Consider the following 17441-nt stretch of genomic DNA (forward strand, 5'->3'; position numbering starts at 1 on the left):
AGAGACTAGGACTGGCGCGCGGTCACCGGGTTTCAACGAGGTTGAAGGTTTGCTCCGGGGAGGCTTTGTAATCGCTGGGATTGATTGTAACGTCCCGAACCTAAAGTTACCAGTTTACGAGTCTTTCGATGGGTAAACGACAATTACATTTAATTTTTGGCTCCGTTTTAACATTTTAGGGGGCCCTAAAAGTTGACTTTTTGTTCGGATCAAAATTTGAGAAAATGTTCTTCATGAAAGATGAAAGTTGTAGAGTACGTTAAACCGAGCGTGTGCATATGTGGTACGTAAAAATCGGAGTTCGTAACTTCGTATGCGAAAGTTATAAGCGAAATATGAAAATTACTGTTTATGGTAGATTGGTATAAATTTGAAAAGTTACTGTGGCCGGGTAACTTTTCTTTCTTTTCTCTCTCCTTCCCCGTGCTCTCTCAGTCTCTCTTCTGCAACCTCCTCTTTCACCACCTCTAGGCCACCAAATGGCGAGCTGCGAGCATCGATAGACTCGTCTCCTCCTCCTTATCACGCATGTGGGAGTTGTTTACGACGATTTGGCCGGAAATGTGGAGATCGAAGCCAACATTTTTACTGTAGCAATTTGGTCAACGCCGATTTCCGGCCACCTCCGGTCATAAACCCAGGTCCATTAGAAGTGCCTTGAGCCTCTCTTCATGCTTGCCAAGTTTCATAACCCAGATCGAAGCATGGAGGAAGAAAGCATAATTGGAAAATTTCACTGTACTTCGGAGTGCTTAATTGTTCGACTACTTCAAGGTATTTTCTGACTTTGTCACAGTTGAGAAAGTTATTGGAAATGTTGAGATGATGCTGTGGATGAAATTTGGTGGCCGGAGGAGGAATTGGCCGCCGCATGAATAGTGCGACGGGTGAATAGTGCGGTGTATGAACAGTGATTTATATTCTGTTTTTTTTTAGCTAGTGAAATTCTATAATTTTTGTAGAGGTTGAATATGTGAATTTGGTTGGAATTGGAGAAGTTTTTAATTGATTATGAATTTCTGGGAATTTAGGATTTCGATTATCGATTTACGAGAATCCGACCGTCGGATATCTCTTGGTTCTGACTTGGAACCTTTAAGATAACGAATTGGTATTAGATGTAAAATTTGGGTTGAATCAGAGAAGAAGTGGCGACATGATTTATGAGGATTTGATTTTGAGAATCGTATTTAATTGTTGAATAACAATTATAATTGTGTACAGGGCGATATACCGAACTATTGCTCGATGAAGGAACTCGTATGCGTGATCGCCTAAATAGTACTGTGAGTGGACATTTGTTTTTAAATTAATTATGCATGCAGTATTATTATTTCCTTCCAATTGAGATTTAAATTATGTTTTGAATTATTGAGTTTTATGGTTTATTGAGCGTTGATTTATCGAGATTTATTTATGAATTACGAGATTAGTATTGAAATTCCTTCCCGAGGGCTTTTAGTAGATTTTTGAGATAGTTATTCAGGAGTTATTGAGTTGGGAAATGATTTTCGGGAAGTGACTGATTAAGAAAATATTATGAGAATTATTGATTTCGAATATCAGTTGATACGATGATATACGAGTACGAAGGATTTAGCAAATATTTGAGCATAGTTGAATTATCGAGATTTATTGAGTTTTGAGCTTTTCAGCCTTGAAGTTAGATTGAGATTTCTTTCCGAAAGCATTTGTTGATATACAGAGTATTTGATTTATGTTTTCGAGGATTTATTGAGATATTGAGGTTTGAGTTAGTGGGATAATCCTGAGTTATGCTTCGGTGAATTTTTTAATGTTTTATTGAAGTAACAGCGAGTTTCTTTCCGAAAGCAAGTAATTGAAAGAGGTTGTTTCCAGTTTATTGAGGAGGCTATCAGTCAGCGCATGCATGCATTACCTAGTTGGCAGTGCCTTCTAGGTAATAGTCTGGTTGGCAGTCCCTTCCAGACTACAGTCCGGTTGGCAGTCCCTTCCGATGCGTCACCGGGTTGGCAGTCCCTCCCAGGTGACATGAGGTAGTAGTTGGCAGTCCCTTCTCACTACCTGTGGTTAGTTGGCAGTCCCTTCTCACTACCTGTGGTTAGTTGGCAGTCCCTTCTCACTACCTGTGGTTAGTTGGCAGTCCCTTCTATCCACCGCCTCCTGTTCCGGTTGGCAGTCCATTCCGATGCGTCTTCTGGGTGGCAGTCCCTCCCAGATGGCATGAGATGACTAGACAGCAGTCCTTTCTAGTCATCAAACGAACCTCTTGAAAATGATGTTTTAGAAAGGATTGAGGATGAGATTTTAAGAGATTGCAGTAAAGATGATGATTAAAAGTATTTTCCAAGATTGTTACTGCATGCGAGATTTTAGAGAATAACTTGTGAAAGCATTAAGTTTTACTTATACATTCGAAAGTACTTATTTTTCTTCCACTCACTCTAACGGTTTTTAAATGTTTTCCCCTGGGCCCTTCGGTTTTAAATGCCCAGTTTGCAGGCCAGTTTAGCTTAAGGTCGAGCGTACTTGGGGTTGAGGCATAGCTGTCATAGCTTCCGCATTATAAAAGTATTGGTCGTTTATCTTGTATTCTACCTTCTTGTACGCCTAAGAAATAGATTGCTCTGATAACTCTTGAGATTAATATTCTTAAGTTCAGAATTGATTGTGAAATGGGAGATGTTGTGATTTAGGGAGCAGGGTGGCTCCAGGAGAATAAGGATGGATGATTTAGAAGTGTAAATGTTTTTCTACAGGTTTTGGGTTGTCCATTTTTAGGAGAAGTTCTGTTAAATTTTTGGTAGAATTTCTTCTAAGGTGGGCCCCGCAGGGCCTCTTCGGATTTCAGGGTGAAATCCAGGGCGGGTCCTGTCATTGATTGATTTGAGAGAGGTCCTTCTTCTGTCCTTGAAACCTAGTATTTATAACTAGGGTTTCGACTGTTCCTTGCTATAGAAGGATTATTGATTGCAGTTTCCTATTCAATCTCTGCTACTTGACTCCAATAAGGTTTCGTTTTCCTCATGGATTATGGAATGGGTGAAGCTGTAACCCAAACCCAAGTAGGCTTATTTTTGGGCCGCAGATACCGGCCTGCTGTGCTAAATCCACTAAAGGATCTTGCCAAAATTACTTTTGGGCTCAAACAATACCATCAACCATGTGATATAACAGATAATAATTAGCTACAGAAGCAAAAACAAACATGGAAGAAAAAGAGCTATAATTAAGATTAGAAAACAACTCGAAGAATCAACTGGACTGCAGCAAACTGAACTTTTGTTCAAGTACTCGGCAGCGTATTATTTACCATAACACATACCATTTGGTTGTACAAATGACTCCCAACTCAAAAAGGTTTCAATTATCCTTAACCTTCCATGACATAACCTGGAACAATCATCTGATTATATCCAGTGTTAATTAGATGAGAAGTCTCATGATTTACATGACATAAATTATTCTTGTGGGAAGGTCTACCTCTAATCCCAAACTGAAAGCAACTAAAAATAGAAACAACTATGATTACACCTGAAAATTTGAAAGGTTTTACACACCAGGATCGAACCGGATGAAGATTTGATCAAGTTTAAGTAATATACCACATCAGAGGCATATTTACTCTTTGCTTACTTAGAACTCCATTGGTAAAAAAATCATTCTGGAATTTTCACACAGATCAAGGGAGAATCAGAAAAATTATATAAAGAAGGGGTTCCCACAACATACCATTAGGCTGTACAAATCAATTCAAGCAAGAAGCTTGAACTTATTTTAACCTTTTATTACATAACCTGGGTACTGGAAAACTGAAAGATCCTTTGCCTAAAATCCAATGCCTGAATATATCACAAAGACACAAATTGACAGTAGCTACATATAGATTACACCAGAAATTTTTCTGATGTTCACAGACGAAACAAAAGTGACCCTGCTGAAGTGCCCAACTTCAGTTCAGCATAGTAGCTCTTCAAAAACTGGGTCTATCTGTTGTTTCCACTTCCCATTATACAACTCCAATAGCTTCTGATCAGCTGGTGTTACACCTGCCATGCATATATGGACTACTCAATATGAACACCATATTTTTCCCAAAAAAGAAAAAATTAGAGAGGCATGTCATTACCTGTTCTCACAACCTCAACCGCTTCATTTAAGAACCCCGATTCCTTAATGCCTCTTCTTTCCCGGCCATCCTGTACAAGAGCAGATGAGCCGTGAGCTCCCATCGCATGCACACGCATGCATACTATTTCAGTAGTAAGAGAAATTTACCTTTGCAAACTTTACTACAGCTTCGGCAACATACTTGAGTAATCCATCACGGAATGGTGTCTTTAGACCCGTTTTAGGAACCTGCAAAAAATAAAATAAAAAATAAAAAAAATCACACTTTGATGTGCATAACTATTAAATTAATCCATCCCAAGTATTTGCAGGATATATATATGACACATTTTTGTAAACAGGTGATTATCGTGTAAAGGTATGGTATGTTAACATTTCTCATACATCAACTATTTTTATTCTTCTAAGGACTCATGTTATCATTTTGAGGACTAATATTACTATTTTCAGGACTCATATGGTAAACTAAGAAAATTTACCACTTTAAGTACTCATGTTATCACTTTGAGGACTAATATTATTATTTTGAGAACTCATGTGGTAATTAAGAAAATTTACCACTTTAAGGACTCATGTTACTACTTTGAGGACTAATATTACCATTTTGAGGACTCATTTTATCACTTTTAAGGCAATTGTATGCATGTCATAAGTTAACATATTATTGAATTTTCCCTTAATTTGATTATTAACTTAACATGCTTTCTTAATAAAATATATTGGGGAAAGGATATATAAGCAATGCCTATCACTGATTAACTATTAGATAAGGGAAATCTTTATATATGTCTTGCATCAGGGAAATATATAAAGACTATCCTAATTTTGGGGAAGTCTTTATATATGTCTTGCAATGCCTATCCTAATTTTGGAGTCCTGTTCCTAGAACGAATTGAGGCCATCACCTATCCTCATATATTACGAAAAGACAGAACTATAGTAGTAGCTTCAATGATTTCTTGGTTATCTGAACATCAGTCTTTGATTCCTAATTGAATGACTGATTGGTTAAGCCTCTAGACCTTCTAGATTTGGCACTCTAGCCTATATTTTGTACAGGTACAATGGTACATCCTGAGAGTCCAAAACTAATAAACATGTGATCATCCATGTGGTACTGTCCTTTGACATCATTAATAATGATCTAATGCATCAAGTAGGTCTTCTTGGAAAGTCAAAAGATTGGCATGAACGCATCCTGTTTTGCTTGTTTCACTTACGGTTAATAGTAACTATTGTTTTAATTTGTACGATCAGTTTATGTTCTACTATTTTCCTTTTTACATTTAACTTTCCATAAATAAGTTCCTTTGAACTGTAGTTTTCAATGCTCTATGATCTGAAATTTCATCTGATGATTATTGTTTTCTTCTCTTTACACTATTATAGTAAACATTGAACATTATTAATTATTTGCCTTAAAGATGGCAGCCAACTCTATGGTGTAGTACTTTGTAATGAAAAGGGTTTACATCATTTGTTTAATTTGCTTTTGGGTTATGGAGTATATTTGTCATGTTTGGTGTAGCCTGCATTAAAAGAATTATGATGGGCCATAGTAAAGTTTCATTTTCAACTGTCAATCTTTTGCTTGTATGTGCATGCGCTCTTCAGGTTTGAGTGCAGATATGGCAGATATATATGCGGATTTGCTGTATCTAGTAAATTTATGTTCTAACAAGAGTTTCACAAGTCATCCACATATAGAAGTTACTTTAGATATTATAATTAGTATTTTCACAAATATGTTGGAAATTACATATCATAATTAATATCTTCACAAATATCTTCGCAATCGTTGCTACTATTATATATAAGATTTGAGCACCTGTTGTGTGTATGAAATGAGTAAAAAGAACTTTGCTTTGTTATGAGATTTAGATCAATTACGTAATTGTTTACAATATATTTGAAATCATTTTTCATATAGTATTATATAGGATTAAATATTGTTTACTCCCTATACTTATAGGATTTCATCGTTTCAGTCCCTGACCTTCGAATTTCACGTAAAAAGTCCCTGAACTCTCAATTTCCTCCCAATTGGTCCCTGCCGTCAAAATTTTCTGTTAAAGTTGCCGAAAATGTCTATTATGCCCTCACTTACTTTTTTTTTATTTTTTCTCTGTTTTATTTCTTTTTTTCATTTCACCTCTTGAAGGTCTGTGGATTGGAACCATCTTGATGAGAAGATGAACAGAAGTAGGCGAAAGAGCCGGAAGAAGAAGAGGTAAAAAGAAAAAAAATAAAAAAAATAAAAAAAAGAGAGGAAGAGAAATATATATTTTTTTAAGTAAATGAGGGTATAATAGACTTTTTAAGGGAAGATAACGGAGTTTTTGACGGATGCTTGACGGCAGGGACCAATTGGGAGGAAATTAGGAGTTCAAGGACTTTTTAGGTGAAATTCAAAGGTCAGGGACTGAAACGATGAAACCCTATAAGTATAGGGAGTAAGCAGTATTTAACACTCTATTATATATGTGCAGCCTATCAGCGGTTTTGCCGTGGCTAAAGTTTTGGAATCTGGGAATGCAAAGTTTAAGCAAGGCGACTTGGTAATTGGGAATGACTGGCTGGGAAAGTATAGTTTCATCACTTCCATTCAGTATTTGTTTAAGATTCCCACCACCGAATCGGTGGCACCGATGTGCCTTTCTCTTATTATACTGGAATTGTCGGTGTGGGTCTACATATACATATACAGAGATAAGCTATGATATTTGTGAGTATCTCATACACTCATTTACAACTATTTGAACAAAAAATTACAATTATTTGAACCAAAATTACAACATTGAGAACAAAAGTTACCATATTCATTTACACTATTTACATATAGTTAAGCAAAAATTACAACATTGACAACAAATTTGTTCAAAAGCTTGTAACAATGTCGTAAGAGGTGTAATTACTATTATTAGAACTAAGATTACACAAAATAGGACTCAACATTATCACTCTGACAACAAATTTGTTATCACTTTTGTAAATGTGGGTATGAGATACCTACAAGTACACTATAATTTCCCATATATATATATATATATATATGTATGTGTGTGTGTGCGCGCGCGCGCCCTCCCCCCTCCCTGCTGACCACAAAAAACCTGCTGAAATCTACGCTCCAGTGCAGGATCCTTCAACGTGGTTGCTCCTATACATCGTAGTTCACCCCACCCCAAGCATTAGTTTCAACAAGTTCCCAGCATCCATTGCACCATCTGTAGCCCCTAACAAAAACAATCATGTTACAAGAATATAAAAAGACAATCTCACAGATTGTTAATAACTAGCTTTGCCAGAAGAAGAACACACACTGCTCCTACAACAGTATGAATATCATCAATGAACATTTGGGATTGAAAATTATTTTTCAAATGAGTGCAATTGGGTAACATCTTCAATGGCTTCTAAAGAAATCAACTGTGGAATACAAGGCAAAATGCAAATTTAGATCCAAAATAGAACATCAAGGAACTTTCTCATTTAATAGAATAAATTTTGAACAGTTCAGAATGAATTGAATCCATGGTAAAATATTTAGAACGTTAAATGTTGCCAACTTTGAACAATTAATGCAAAATTTATTTCTCACCCATACCCTTCGCTTGACATCCTGATTGACGCTCAAGATGAGTCTACATTTTTGTTAGTCGAGGTAGCTGGTGTTCCATTTGTGCCAATGTAACCTAGAAACATACCACAATTATCACTGTGAAAATTCTGGAAATATATTGGTCTTAGTAATGAACAACTTAACCCAGAGTGCGTTGCAGTCTGGTTGGTTCTCTGATAACCTGATTGTTCATTTTGATTCTTTATGGTTTATTCAAGGGTGTGCAAAACTTGGTGGTGGTGGACAGAATCAGTGCATTGCCAGATGAGCTTATAGTTAGTATAGTATCTCTGTTGCCCCTAAAGGAAGCAGCAGCTACTAGCACCCTATCTCCTTGATGGCGCCAGTTCTGGACCTTCATTACCACCCTCGATTTTCACCATGATATTTTTCTCAACTGCGTTCAATGTTCATACACGAGTAAGAAGAGAGTCGGAGATCGATAGATACTTGAATTGGGTGAACAGTGTAGTGAACCAACATGAGAGGCACATCTATCCAACTGCATAGGGTTTATGCATGCCGATATAAATGATCCCAAGGGTGCAAGTTCCATTTACACATGGGTCCAATTCGCCTTGGAAAACAGAGTCCAAAACTCTGATTTGCTCATCTCGAAAAACCGAGTTTTCCCCAGAAGAGGAAACGAGATTAAGGCGGTCTTTAGTACTTATTTCAAAGTTCAAGAGTAGCTGCACCCGTCCTTATTTCAAAAAAAAAAAAAAAAAAAAAAAAAAAAAAAAGGTGGTTCTAGATTGAATGACAGTTTGAAAAGATCGAGTATAAGAAAAGGAGAGCAAATTAAAGATGAATCTGAAGAACAAACTTAAGACAAACTTTGTTTATTTATGTAATATACTAATATTCGAAACACTGTAATGTGACGCAGTTTAAGACTACGTAGTACGTACGAGGCCATGGCTACTAACCAAAGGTAGACACATTTATCCTTAACCACAACAGTGCATGTTCTTTGATTATTCAAGTAACTCGATACTCCTTTGTCAACGATACAACCATATCTATAGACTGGCACTTCTCCTTTTCCATTCTTTTTCATACCTGCGAAACAAATCTTCCATGACTCATCCCTCTCCAAAGTGACTGACCAAAAGAGGCTCCACCGCAGACCTAATGTGAGTGGAGAGTATACCCGCCCTTGATTTCTTATCGACACCACTATCAGCTTCCTTTATAAAATAGTCCCAATCATGTTTAAAAACTTGAAGGTCCTACAACCTAAAGGATCCTTCGGTCTCGATCAGCTCCATCAGTTCCTCCATTGTAGGTTCATAATATGGAATATTGAAGTAGTCTAAGTTTTTCTTTTCAATCAAACCCTGAGATTCATGAAAGTAGCAAATAAGAGAATAATAACTAAAACCAAAAACTAAAAGGTCAAATAAAAGATAAAAATGTCGTTACAGACTTACATAGAAGTGTTTATGTATTCCTATGGACTTTTTGTATGGAACGGTGAAAATAATAAAAGGGTGTTTCTTCGATCAGATCAGAGTTGGAGGAGGGGTGTTAACGTACATGATTACTTGTAGATGGTTAATTAGGGTTAATTAGTGTTAATTCTGTTAAGTGCATGATTAATTAGTTAGTGACCTACAGCTGTATTACACGTGTTGCTTTTCTGTGCTAGCTCATTCATCTACATATATAGCTGCTACTGTACTCGTTTTAGTGGTTGTAACAGAAACACAAGAATATATAGAATTCTCTCATTTCTTCTCTCTCATTATTCTTCTTTCTTCAAGCTCTAAACCCTAGCTTTCATGGTATCAGTTGCGCAGGTCACGACCTCGGGTTTGCTCATGCTTGCTTCTGCTTCTCAAGTCTACTAATCTTGCTTACGTCTGTGCTCGGTTTCGTCTCCTAGCCTGCACATTTCAGATAAGTCTTCGAGTTCTTGAAGAAGGAAAATCTAGGTCTACAATTTTTCAGAGTGATTTCTTGACTGTGAAGCTTCGATTTTTGTATATTCAGAGTTTGATTGTGAATCTATGCCAGTTCCTAGCTACTTGATTGAATAGTTGTGAGAAATTTCATACTTCCTGAGGTTCGATACCCTAGTCCTTGAAATATTGTTAGTTTGAACTCATCTGCAAGCCATAATTGTGAAATTGAAGTCATAATTGTGCAAGTTGCTAAAGTTGTTATAATTTGATATAATCCTATGCAGTTTCAAAACCCTAGACTTTCCTAAAAGAATTGTGAAGATTGTTGATTCTTTGATACTTTGTGAGGTTTCAAAGTCTGAGATATACTAGTATTGCACAGATATACACTCGATTTTAGTCTCTACTTCTTCTCTTACCAAGATGACTGCTTCTACAACTCAAGCCTCTACTGTTACTACTCAGACTACTGTGTATCTTCCAAATATCTTACTTGATGAGTCCAACTACCCTACATGGCTGTTTCGTATAGAATCCTTCCTTAAAGGTCAAAATCTATATGGATATGTTGATGGCTCCAATCCATGCCCCACTCAGTTTGTGTCTGCATCTGATGGCTCTGGAAATGTGGTATCAGCTGAGTATACTAACTGGAAAATACAAGATCAAAGCATTGTTAATATGATTGGTCAAACTCTTAGTCCTGTGGCCATGTCATGTGTTGTTGGAAGCAAGTCTGCACAAGACATGTGGAATAGGCTGAAACTCAAGTTTGCAGCACCTAATAGACAAAATATTCTGCAGCTCAAGTCTAATCTGCAGAATCTAAAGAAAGGAAGTGATGATATTGAAACTTACATGGACAAGATTAAGGCTGCTAGAGATGCACTTGAAACTGTTGGAGTGTTTGTTGATGATGAAGATATTGTTGTTACAGTGTTGAGAGGACTACCCTCTGAGTATGCTGCCATTAAGACTGTAATCAGGGCTCAGTTTGTTGCTTGTTCTGTTGGTGAGCTCAAGACTTTACTTAAAGCTGCAGAGATTGATATTGAGAGTGAGACTCAAGCCTCATCAACCTCAATCCTTACTGCCATGATGGCCAAAAATACCATTTCTTCTGGTTCTGTCTCTAGCAACACACTTGGTGCTTCTACCTCAAGTGCACAATCTCAAGTTCCTCCTGGATTTCCTCCTGGCTTTGGTCCATTACTCACTACACCAGCCAACAATAACATCCACCTGTCTTCACAAGCTCCTTATGCCTCCATTCCTGCAATGCCATATGGAAATGTTACTCAACTGAATCCATTCACTATAACTGATCCAAGTCCATCCATGACTGGTTTCTATGTTGCAAGACCAAATGGACAGTTTGGAAACCACAGTGCTAGACTCAACAATAACACTGGAGGCTAAAGAGGAAACAACAACTTTAACAATGGCATGAGTAGAGGAAATGGTATACCCTTCAATAATCAGTTCAATGGAGGAAATGCAGGATTCAACAACTTCAGACAAAATGGAGGAGGCTCTAACTTCACATGTCAGCTTTGTGGAAAAACAGGTCATGGAGCCAAAACATGTAGGACATTGCCTAGCTTTCAGAATTTACAAGGCAACTTAAGCACTACTGGTTGTCAATATTGTGGCAAACCGAATCATACTGCAGATAGATGCTATTACATCTTTGGTTTTCCTAGCCAGGACCAACAGTCAACACCACAACTTCAAGCTACTCCAAACATGCAGTCCCAGCCAGCTCAGCTTTTTCAGAATAATCAGGCATCTCAGCAATTTCAAAATACTCCGCAGAACACTCAACAGCAGGGACTGGCAATGTTTGCTTCCTCCAGCAACACACCTCAATATTGGTTGGCTGATTCTGGTGCCACCAATCACATGACTAGTGAAGTGCAGCTGCTCAACAGTCTTACTCCATATACTGCCACAGATTCAGTGCAAGTTGGTGATGGTAAATTCTTAAATATCACTCACATTGGTAACACAAAACTAGGAAGACTGAAACTCAAGAATGTTTTTCTTATACCTGAACTTGCTGCTCATTTACTTTCTATCTATCAATTGTGCAAACAGAACAATTGTTCTGTTTGGTTTGATGAGTTTATGTGTGTAATACAGGACAAGGTGCTGGGAAAGGTGCTATACAAGGGATTGAGTAATCAAGGGCTCTATCCAATACCATTTGATCTGCCACTGCATCTTCAGAAATCTCATGGTTCAAGTAGTAAATCAACTAGTCCTCAGAATAATTCAGCTTATGTTGGAAGAGTGACTAAGCATTTCTTGTGGCATAAAAGGCTAGGACATCCATCAAGTGAAATAGTTACTCATATGTTGAATAAATGTAACATCTCAAGTGTGTCAAAGGAGAATTATGCAGTTTGTGAAGCTTGCTTACTTGGAAAGTTTCATAAGCTGCCTTTTCCAACCTCTCAATCCAGGAGTCAAGTTCCATTTGAGATTGTTCATTCAGATGTGTGGGGTCCTTCTCCTCATCTCTCTTTAGATGGTTTCAAATTCTTTGTATTGTTCATAGATGATTGTACTAGATATACTTGGATTTTTCCAATGAAGAATAAATCTGAAGTACTTAGCTATTTTCAAGCTTTGTGTGCATTTGTTGCGACTCAATTCTCTACTCATGTTAAGTGTCTTCGTAGTGATGGAGGAGGAGAATATACAGGAAATAAATTTAAAGAATTCCTATGTAAACAAGGCATCTCACATCAGGTTTCATGTCCCTACACACCACAACAGAATGACATTTCAGAAAGGAAGAATAGGCACATTAGAGAGACAGCTGTTACTCTCTTACAAGATTCTCATCTTCCAGCAATCTTCTGGTACCATGCTTGTGCTATTTCTGTATATTTGATTAACAGAATGCCTACAACTACACTGGATATGAAGTCACCATTTGAGAAACTTTACTGTAAAGTTCCATCACTAGAGCTAGTCAGAGTATTTGGTTGTGCTTGTTTTCCACTTATGACTCCATACAACAGCAATAAATTGCAACCAAAAACTGCAAAGTGTGTATTCGTTGGGTTTGCAGCAGGATACAAAGGTTACATATGCTATAATTTGACAAGTAAAAGGTGCATTATCTCCAGACATGTGTTTTTTGAGGAAGATCAGTTTCCCTTTGCCAATTTGAACAATACGTACTTCTACTGCATCCTCAACACACAGTCCCTATTCAACAATTACTCAGTCTCAGTCCTCATAGCACCTTGCAGCACCTGTTCTTGTCAATACCAATATTCATCAGGTACCAATCTCTCCCACAATACATAATCAATTTCATAGTACTTCACTGTTTCAGGATACTGATATTCAGGTTCCTAGTCCTTTATTTGCCTCTAATCACACTGAAATTGTTGTTCCTCCTGTGTTTTCTGATGAGCACAATTCTTCATCTATTCCCTCTGATCATCATATGCTTCCTGCATTTCATTCTGATTCCAACACTACCATCAATTTTGGAGAGGATACTGGTACAGTTACTATTGATACTCAGCCAGGGAATGGCTCTATTTCAGTTGTTTTAGATCGTGCTCCTCCTAGTTCTCTTTCACAACTCTCTAGTTCCAATATTTTACATCCAGTTCAAGGTCTTTCTGAGCCCACAGTGAATAATCATACTATGCTTACCAGAAGTAAGAGAGGGATATTGAAAAAGAAATGCTTCTTGTCCATACTGAATAACACATCTTGTGATGATACTTCTGCGTCTGAACCTCAGAATTACAAACTTGCTATGCAATGTCCAGTTTGGAAAAATGCAATGCAGGAAGAGTATGGTGCCCTTGTTAAGCAGCAGACTTGGTCTCTTGTTCCATTACCTCCAGATAAGAATCTTGTTTCATGCAAATGGATCTTCAAAATAAAGAAAAATGTTGATGGTTCAATAGCAAGACACAAAGCTCGATTGTTTGCCAGAGGTTTTAGTCAGGAGTATGGAGTGGACTATGATGAAACTTTCTCTCCTGTAGTGAGGCATACTACTGTTAGGTTGCTTTTGAGCTTAGCAGCACAATCTGGTTGGACTCTGCATCAAATGGATGTCAAAAATGCCTTTCTTCATGGCATTCTTAATGAGGAGGTTTATATGACTCAACCTGGAGGTTTTGAAGACGCTTCTCAACCTCATCTTGTGTGCAAACTACATAAATCCTTATATGGATTAAAGCAGGCACCTAGGGCCTGGAATGAAAGGTTCACCAATTTCCTCCCAAGTTTAGGCTTTAAGTGTTCTTATGCTGATCCATCTTTATTTGTTAAAACATCTGGCAGTTCCACAGCTTATCTGCTTCTCTATGTGGATGATATTATTCTTACTGGTAATAGTGAAGCTCTTATTTCAGAACTCAAGTTAGCATTGCAGACTGAGTTTGACATGAAAGACTTGGGGAAGCTACATTTTTTCCTTGGTCTTGAAATCTCATATACTCCTGATGGTCTCTTTTTATCCCAACATAAGTATGCTACTGAGTTAATTCATAAGGCCGGTTTGGATGATTGTCATACACATCTGACTCCTTGTCAGTCTGGGATCAAGTTGTATAAGGATGGTAGTTCTCCTTTGTCCTCTCATGATATTCCCTATTTCAGAAGCAGTTGGCTGTTTGCAATATCTTACTTTCACTAGACCTGATATTGCCTACAGTGTGAATTCTGTTTGTCAATTCCTTCATTCCCCAACAGAAGCTCATCTCTTGGCTACTAAAAGGATTCTTCGTTATGTTAAGGGAACTCTTCATCATGGCATCTATTTCAGGAGGGGTTCTTTGCATTCACCGCAGTACACACTTCAAGCTTATTGTGATGCAGACTGGGCGGGTGATCCCAATGATAGGAAATCCACCACAGGGTTTGTTATTCTACTCAATGGCTCACCAATCTCTTGGTGTAGTAAGAAGCAAACAGCTGTGTCTCGTTCTTCTACTGAAGCTAAGTACCGAAGTATGGCTGATACAACCTCTGAGCTTCAATGGCTGCAGCACTTGCTGCATGATTTACACATTCCTCTTGCTAGCATTCCAACTCTTCACTGTGACAATATCTCAGCTCTTGCCCTTGCTACTAATCCTGTATATCATTCCAAGCTCAAGCATATTGAGGTTGATGTTCATTTCACCAGGGACAAAGTCAAGGCTGGCTCTATCCGCTTACAATTTGTGTCCTCTCATGAACAACTAGCTGATATGTTTACAAAAGGCCTTTGTTCACCTCAACATCTCTACCTATGCTCCAGCTTGATGTCTGCCCCCCATCATCAAGCTGAGGAGGGGTGTTAACGTACATGATTACTTGTAGATGGTTAATTAGGGTTAATTAGTGTTAATTCTGTTAAGTGCATGATTAATTAGTTAGTGACCTACAGCTGTATTACACGTGTTGCTTTTCTGTGCTAGCTCATTCATCTACATATATAGCTGCTACTGTACTCGTTTTAGTGGTTGTAACAGAAACACAAGAATATATAGAATTCTCTCATTTCTTCTCTCATTCTTCTTCTTTCTTCAAGCTCTAAACCCTAGCTTTCAAGAATGTGTGTGTGTGTGTGTGTTGTGTAGACTATTCCAAATCAAAAGGTATATTGTAAAAGTTGGAGGAGAATATGCAGTACGTACACATGATGTGTGTGTATGTGTGTGTGTGTGTGTATATATATATTAATATGCATGCCAAAGATGGTTTAAGAGTAATCATCTGCAAAATACACGTACTAACATACCTCTAAAACCATATCATTGATTTTCAATCCAAGAAATTCTAATATAGAGAGGGGTTCATGACTGTTTATGCTCCCCCTGATTGTGAGGACCATTCTTCCCTGAGGGACCAACTCTTCTGCACGAGACCATAGAAACACTGTGAAGTCGTTTTTAAATTGCTCAAATTACTCATTAAACACAGATGGTGGGCTTGTCTTGGCTGTGCATATGTTTCCCTCGTTGAATCCTCCTTTTGTTACCAAACCTTTTGGAAGCTGCAGGCATTCCACCAATATGATCAAAGCTGGGATTTTCATCGATCTGATGGTTGTGATCAGCAAAACATATGGATAAGATCATAAGAGACAAGTTAATAAAAGAAAATAAACATTATATATAAACCTTAGAGATCCAGTGCAGAGAGTAAGAAGAGCGAAAAAAGTTGATAGACTTCTTAGGAAAGAGCTTGCCATAGGAAGAACCGGGCATTCCTGCAATGAAGCATGGCTCCGGCCACTTCCTTTCTTCAAGTTTTTTTGTAGAAGCTTGGCAATGATTTGAAAACTGTGTTAAAGTCGTTTTGGGGAAGATCGTTCAAAAATACTTGGAGCGATGGAGGTTGACAGTTCAATTTTTGACATGTATTCTGGATCATGTCTGTGACATTTGATACGACTAAAAGGGTGCATGTTTGGTCCTGAAGAACATTCCAAGTCCGCTATCCTCAAACACTCTGCTGGGAGGTTGGCGCAACACAGCATCTCTATGCTTGCATCTAAAATGGGCTTCACCCATGAAATCATTGCTCTCGGAAAGGAACACGTATTTACCATATTAATTATTTCTCCTAAGAAATTTTAAGAAACAAGTGGGGGTGGGTGGAGAGAGAGTAACTTGAAGAAGCGAGTTGTTTGAATAGCTTGTTCTCCCATATCATCCGCCATTCATTTGAAGGACTTGCTCCACCTCCATTGGGTGTTTGCTTTCAAATGCTCTTCCTCTTTAAACACGAATTCAGCTGCTAATTAAGAAGACTCCGACCCATATATATACTAGTTAATGTGGCATGGGAAATAACAAATAATAGAAATAAGAAAATGAAAGAAAAGTAAGAAAATATTATAATATATATACACATATATTTTTATAGAGCAAAACTTATTGAGTCGAGGTGTACAAGCGCACTGTCTTAAGATAGAGAAGATTTGTCCCCTACTGCATATGATTGAATAACGAACTTCCCCCAAAATACAACAACTCTTTGAGCTCCATCGTGCAGCTAAGAAGCTCCATTAATTGAACCTTAATCACCCGTGCACTCAAAACGGTGTTTACTTAAAATAGATACATGCATAATATATAAGAGGACTTTAGGTGGATAGAGTGATGTGCTAGAGTGCACGTTGCACTATGGTGGATTATCACTTATAACTTATCTCACACATGTTCGTCTGACTACATCGATATGTATCCAACCTCACCTCACCTTCTAACCATATATCTTCCAACTACATGTGCCTTCTAACTTATAATTACCCAATGATCATAATTAGTCTCATAAACCATATAACGGTCAAATACATATTAATATAGAAAACTATTAAAGTCATAAATAAGATAATAAACATAGTATTTTAGTTTTATATAAACATTGGGCATGAAAAACATGTGCAATGAATGTCCGAATGCAATTATGCATGCTATATATTACAACCAATAATTGGAGTGACATCAATGTAGCTGATCGAATTAATATTTTCTATGTTTTTAGTACATTTTTCTCTACATTTTACTTAGTTATTCTCTTAACAATATCATTTCTAACTTAGTTTTGTGTTTTTAGGTAGAAATGAGCTTCAAACGCAGGAAATGAGCTAAGAAGAGCTGGAAATGATGAAAATGAAGGCAATGAGGAAATGAGGCGCAAAAATGACAAAGAAATGGAGAAATGAAGCTTTCTTAATTCTATCAGGAGAAGGAATCCCAGTTAAAGTAGGAATCCTAATGCAACTAGGAGTGAGCTCGGAAAAATATGCGTGGAAATGAGAAATGACAGAG

General features: G+C 37.5%; 1 pseudogene; it reads right to left on the minus strand.

The window, feature by feature from the left end:
• Positions 1 to 3939: 3939 nt before the first annotated feature.
• LOC133716279 (probable methyltransferase TCM_000168) lies at positions 3940 to 16355 on the minus strand (annotated as a pseudogene).
• Positions 16356 to 17441: the final 1086 nt, after the last annotated feature.

This window comes from Rosa rugosa, chromosome 6, assembly GCF_958449725.1.
Source record: "Rosa rugosa chromosome 6, drRosRugo1.1, whole genome shotgun sequence".
NCBI classification, from domain to species: Eukaryota; Viridiplantae; Streptophyta; class Magnoliopsida; order Rosales; family Rosaceae; genus Rosa; species Rosa rugosa.